This window comes from Sceloporus occidentalis, unplaced genomic scaffold (genome assembly GCF_023333645.1).
Source record: "Sceloporus occidentalis isolate IW3139 unplaced genomic scaffold, rSceOcc1.0.p SCAF_1, whole genome shotgun sequence".
In the NCBI taxonomy this organism is placed as follows: domain Eukaryota; kingdom Metazoa; phylum Chordata; class Lepidosauria; order Squamata; family Phrynosomatidae; genus Sceloporus; species Sceloporus occidentalis.
This window is the reverse complement of record NW_028316981.1, coordinates 97,106,925-97,112,924: the sequence shown is the minus strand read 5'-3', so window position 1 is coordinate 97,112,924 and position 6,000 is coordinate 97,106,925. Positions and strand designations below refer to the sequence as shown.

General features: G+C 45.2%; 1 pseudogene; it reads left to right on the top strand.

The window, feature by feature from the left end:
• The first annotated feature begins 3,640 nt into the window (after positions 1–3,640).
• On the top strand, positions 3,641–4,575 carry LOC149321861 (uncharacterized; annotated as a pseudogene).
• Positions 4,576–6,000: the final 1,425 nt, after the last annotated feature.

Below are 6,000 nucleotides of genomic sequence, written 5' to 3'. Positions count from 1 at the left end.
AAAAAGAACACTGCAGAACTAATCTGTTCAACCCCAGTTTAATTGCCCTGGCTCAAGGCTATGGAATCTTGTGAATTGTAGTTTGTTGTGTGGCACTAGAGCTCTCTGACAGAGAAGGCTAAATGTTTTAAACATAAATTCTATAGCATTGAGGTAGGGCTGTTAAAGTGGTGTCAGACTGGATTGTTTCTGCAGTGCAGATGCAGCCTGCTTGAAACAACTAAATGAATATCTGAATATTTAGAATACAATGCTACAGTATGCTACTTTCACATTAGATCCATCACGAGGCAGAGGAAGTCCTTAATCAATGCCTAGCTATCAGAATGAACTAGATGAAGAGCAATAGACTGAAGCTTCCAAAACATAGCCATGTATTATCTTTCCAACAAATAAAGGCATAAGTAAAGCACATGGTGTTTGTAACCTGACAAGGGACAACTTCATTTCCTCTGCTGTGTTAAGGTTTTAGTTACTTCTCTACTTATGGGTACAGTCTCTTAAACTGTGGAGGACGAATATCGCATATTGAATGGTCTTTCATGCTTTATTAGGGGTGACGATGCGGTAACATTAAAGTGAACAGGAAGAGAGTGCAGACCAGCAACTTGCAGCACTCATGTGGCTTTGAATATATAGATACATATTAGCTACTTTTGAGAAATGGGAAAGTAAAACCATAGTGTAGTGGTTTGAGGGTTGGACTATGACTCTGGAGACCAGGGTTCGAATCCCAGCTTGGCCATGAAAACCCTCTGGGTGACCCTGGACAAGTCATACTCTCTCAGCCTCAGAGGAAGGCAATGACAAACCTCCTCTAAACAAATCTAGCCAAGAAAGCCCCTTGACAGGTTTACCTTAAGGTTGCAAGAAGTTGGAAATGACTTGAAGGCACACAACAACAGCAACAACAGCAACATTACTTGTCAAATGTTCAGATATCATGGTAACTAGCTGGGTACTTTGGGACAGTAACTTCCATTAATTACTTGTAAAATAAAATAACTCCCAGCATCCTGGTGCTTCGTCTGGGTGAATGAGAGGTATCCAACCTCTTCTCAAGGAGGTTTTACACTCCCTCTCATGTAAGAGTAGAGATAATGTGACCCTCCAGACTTCAAGTACAGCCAAGGGTGAGGAATGCTGGGACCTGTAATCCAATAAAATCTAGGGGACAGTGTGATTATCACCTCTGTCAGAAAGGCTCAGTTTCATAGCTTGTAGAGCCATCCTCTTCACTTAAGGTGCAAATATCCTCTGTGGCCCAATGCATTCCTCTCTCCCTGCCTCCCCATGAGGCGCTGCCCTTGACAACACACTGGAAACTTCAGTCAGTACAAAATATGGCAGCTGGAGTACAGGCTGGCAGTGTGTGTTAAATTTATTAGGCCAATATTGTATCCTCTTCCCTGGCTGAATATGTTTTTGGACCTAATGCTAAGAGCTGGTGTTGACTTGTTGTATGCCTTTGAGTTGTTTCTGACTTATGGCAACCCTAAGACAAACCTATCACGGGTTGTTGTTGTTGTTGTTTTTTTTTGGCAGCTTTCTTCAGAGAAGCAGTTGCCGTTGCCCTCTGAGGCTGAGAGAGTGTGATGACTTGACCAGGGTCACCAGTGGGTTTTGTGGCTGAGTGAGGATTTGAACCCTGTTCTTTAGACTATCAGACAGGGAAAAGGGCATCCATGTCCCATCCTTTTCCTGTCCTTATGGCACAATTTTACACTCATTTGGTTTTGAGTTACATGGATTTAGATTTTGTTTTCTTCTTCTTCTTCTTTGGTAGCTATTAGCTTTTTTTTAAAAGTAAACTTCAGAAATAAGTACAGTTGGCCTTTCTTATACACAGATTTTTTATACACGAATTCAAGCATCCATGGTTTGAAAATGTTCCAAAAAAGTATGAATTTCAAATATCAAACCTTGATTTTCCATTTTTTATAAGGGACACCATTTTGTTATGTCATTATATTTAATGGGACTTGAGCATCCACGGATTTTGTTATCCACGGGGGGATCTTGGAACCAAACCCCAGCGTATAGCAAGGGTCCACTGTGTATAATTTTATTTTTAGTATTAAAACAAAACAACTCATTTTAGTGTATGGATTTTTGTTTTTTAGTATACGGGGAGTATTTTAATGTTTATGTGAACCTGCTACAGGGTTATCTTGGCAAGGTTTCTTGAGAGGGAGTCTGCCATTGCCTTCTTGTGAGGCTGAGAGAGGAATATAATACTAAATATAAAAGTTATAATATTAAAATAAAATATTATATTACAATAAAAATATATACACTCATCCCTCCATATTTGCAGCTTTGATATTTGCAGATGTAATTATTCACGGATTTGATTCATATGTTCTCTCTAGGAAGATCTAGGTCCTTCTAGATTGCAACTCTATGGTCAACTTTAACTAAAAGTTGCACTGAAAGACCTAGAGATTCCTAGAGAGAATATGCTGCTAGGCCTTTGTAGCTCCTCCAGTGCATTTCTATGGTCAGTGTCTGTCGGATGTTGACCACAGAGTTGTGCTGGAGGACCCAGAGATTCCTAGAGAGGCGTTCTCTCAGGTAAAAAAAAACTCTCACCAGCTGCTGGTGAGGCACCCTCCCTCCATGCCAACTGCCACTGCTGTGGACTCTGAGGGAGAGAAGAGCCAGTAAGAGGGAGAACACGCCAACATCTGAGCCCCAAGGGACTAAGAGGCACTGAAACCAACTGCCACTTCTCTCCAGGGATGCTTCCCTGTCCAACAACATCTGATTATATTAGATCCGTTGTACCTTGTGGTAACAGAGAGAGAGAAGAGCAAACCTTCCCTGATAACATCTGGGAAGGAGACAACATCTGGGAAGAGACAGAGGCCCACAGGTTCTGTCTGGAGGCTTTAGGGAGGAAGAGGCTTCTGTTCCTGCTGCCTGGACCTCTGCTTTCCTTTCTTGACTGAGCCCTTTCAGGACTGGGCCTTGACTCAGCAGGCACTGTTTCATCCAGCACAGTTGCCTTGCCTGCCTGAGGAATAATAATAATAATAATAATAATAATAATAATAATAATAATAGGTTTTATTTATATACCGCCCAATCACTGGGAATCCAGGCGGCTTACAACAGAGGGGATAATAGACGGTTCCCTGCCCTCAGGCTTACAATCTAAAAAGACACGACACAAAAGGAGAAAGGAATGGTGGGGTGGAGAGGGAATCAGGTCCATCAGTTCTTCTCTCCCTCTGAGGCCTGGACCAAGGCAGATGGACTGGAGGGAGGGTTCTTCTTTTTCAGGCTAGCCCTGATGGAGCTGAGCCAGCCTATTCTCTCCCTCACAGGCTGGAAGATGACAGTTATGGAGGGAGTAGCCTCTTTCTTCTGGGACTTCTACAGGAGACTCACCAGACCACATCCAGATTTATTTGCTACCTGTCCTTTTTTGTTTTGTTTTTCTTTTCCTGTTCCTGTCAATTTAATAGGAAGCATGCTTTTTCCTGAGGGAGGAGGGGATATACAGAGTCAGGGAGCAGCCATTGGAGTCATTCAAGGCAGAGGTAGATACGGAGAGAGGAGACAATTAAAACACCAAGGAAGAGGGGAGCTCAAGAGGGTGCTTGTGGTCCCCAAGGTGTCTCCCAGTCTAAATAGTATGTATAGCCTTGATGACAGTCTCCCTGGGTTGAAGCTACTGCTGCTGAATGCCAGGTCAGTGAATGGTAAAACAGCTGCCATTCAGGACCTGGTCCTGGAAGAACAAGCTGACCTGGCATGTATAACATGGTTGGATGAGGATGGAGGAGTTAATCTATCTCAGCTTTGCCCACCGGATTTTTCTGTGCAGCATCAGGCAAGATCTGGAGGGCGAGGAGGTGGAGTTGCAGTTGTATATTGTGATTCTATCCCCCTGACCAGATGCCCCCTCATAACATCTAAGGGTTTTGAATGTGTTTATTTAAAATTGGGTAGCCGAGACAGAATAGGGATTCTGTTGGTGTACCGCCCACCCCGCTGCGCAACAGTCTCCCTTCCTGAGCTGACCAGAGTGGTCTCGGGGTTGGTATTGGAATCTCCACGTCTATTAGTGCTAGACTTCCCTTTCAGGAGTGGCTCAGGACTTCATGGACTCCATGACAACCATGGACCTGTCCCAAGTAGTATCTGACCCTAATCATGCTGCTGGGCATACTCTGGACCTTGTTTTTTGTGCTGGGTGGGATGGTGATGATCTCGGTGTGGTGGAACTCTCCAGTTTCATTATCATGGACAGATCATTATCTGGTCAGGTTTAGACTCACTGGGACTCAGAACCTCTGCAGGGGTGGGGGACCGATTAGGATGGTCCACCTCAGGAGGCTGATGGATCCAGATGGATTCCTGAGGGCTCTTGGAGAGTTTCTTGTCACCTTGGCAGGTGATTCTGTTGAAGCCCTAGCCAGCCTTTGGAATGGAGAAATGGCCAGTGCGGTGGACACAATCGTTCCTGAGCGTCCCCTCTCACGGAGTGGAGCCAAACCAGCCCCCTGGTTCTCTAGGGATTTGATATTGATGAAGCGAATGAGAAGGAGACTAGAGCGACGTTGGTGAAAGACTCGGAGTGAATCTGATCGAATACGGGCTAGATCCTATTTGAAAGCCTACTCTTTGGCAATGTGGGCAGCAAAGAAATTTTTTTTGCTACCAGCATTGCATCTGCAAGGAGCCGGTCAGCAGAGCTGTTCCGAGTGGTCAAGGGTCTTTTACACACTCACCCTCAAGTAGAAAATGCAGACCACTCAAAAGCTCGCTGTGAAGAATTTGCTCAGCATTTTGCAGATAAAATCACTCAGATTCAGTCCGAATTAGATGCTACAGTTAATACAGTGTGAGTGGATGTAACCTTGGCTCCTGCCAGTCCAGTGTTAATGGATATTTTTCAACTTGTGCAGCCTGATGATGTGGACAGAATCCTTGGAAAGGTAAGAGCCACCACATGTGTCTTGGACCCTTGTCCTTCTTGGCTTATTAAACAGGCCAGAGGGGGACTGACTGAGTGGGTAAAGGAAGTAATCAATGCCTCCCTACAACAAGGCAGGATTCCATCATGCCTAAAGGAGGCTGTTGTGAGGCCTCTGTTAAAAAAGTCATAATCGGATCCCACAATAATGAATAACTATCGGCCAGTGTCTAACCTACCATTTCTGGGCAAGGTTCTGGAACATGTGGTGGCTTCCCAACTCCAGGGGTTTCTGGATGAAACGGATTATCTAGATCCATTTCAATCTGGTTTCAGACCTGGCTATGGAACAGAGACAGCCTTAATCGCCTTGGTGGATGATCTACGCAGGGAACTGGACAGAGGGACAGTGTCCCTGTTGGTTCTTCTGGACCTCACAGCAGCTTTTGATACCATCCATCATGGTATCCTTCTAGACCGCCACTCTGGGATGGGGCTTGGAGGTACTGTTCAACAACAGTGGCTCCATTCCTTCCTGGTGGTACTGGGGGACTCCTGTTCGACCCCTTGGCCATTGACCTGTGGGGTCCCTCAAGGTACTGTGTTGTCCCCTATGCTGTTTAACATATACATGAAACCGCTGGGAGAGGTTGTCCGGAGTTTTGGGGTGCGATGTCATCAATATGCAGATGACACTCAACTCTACTACTCCTTCCCACCTCACTCCAAGGAGGCAGTCCTGATTCTAAGCCAGTGCCTGTTTTCAGTAATGGACTGGATGAGGGCAAACAAGTTCACACTTAATCCAGACAAGACAGAGGTGCTCCTGGTCAGTTGGAAGACAGATCAGGGAATAGGGATCCAGCTTGTGTTAGATGGGGTCACACTCCCCCTGAAGACACAGGTTCGCAGTTTGGGGGTAATCTTGGACTCAGCTTTGAACTTGGAGGCCCAGGTCTGCTGTGCCCAGGAGTGCTTTTGAACATTTAAAACTTGTGTGCCAACTGTGCCCGTTCCTTGAGAAGCCAGATTTGGCCACTGTGGTACATGCCTTGGTTACATCCCGTTTGGACTAC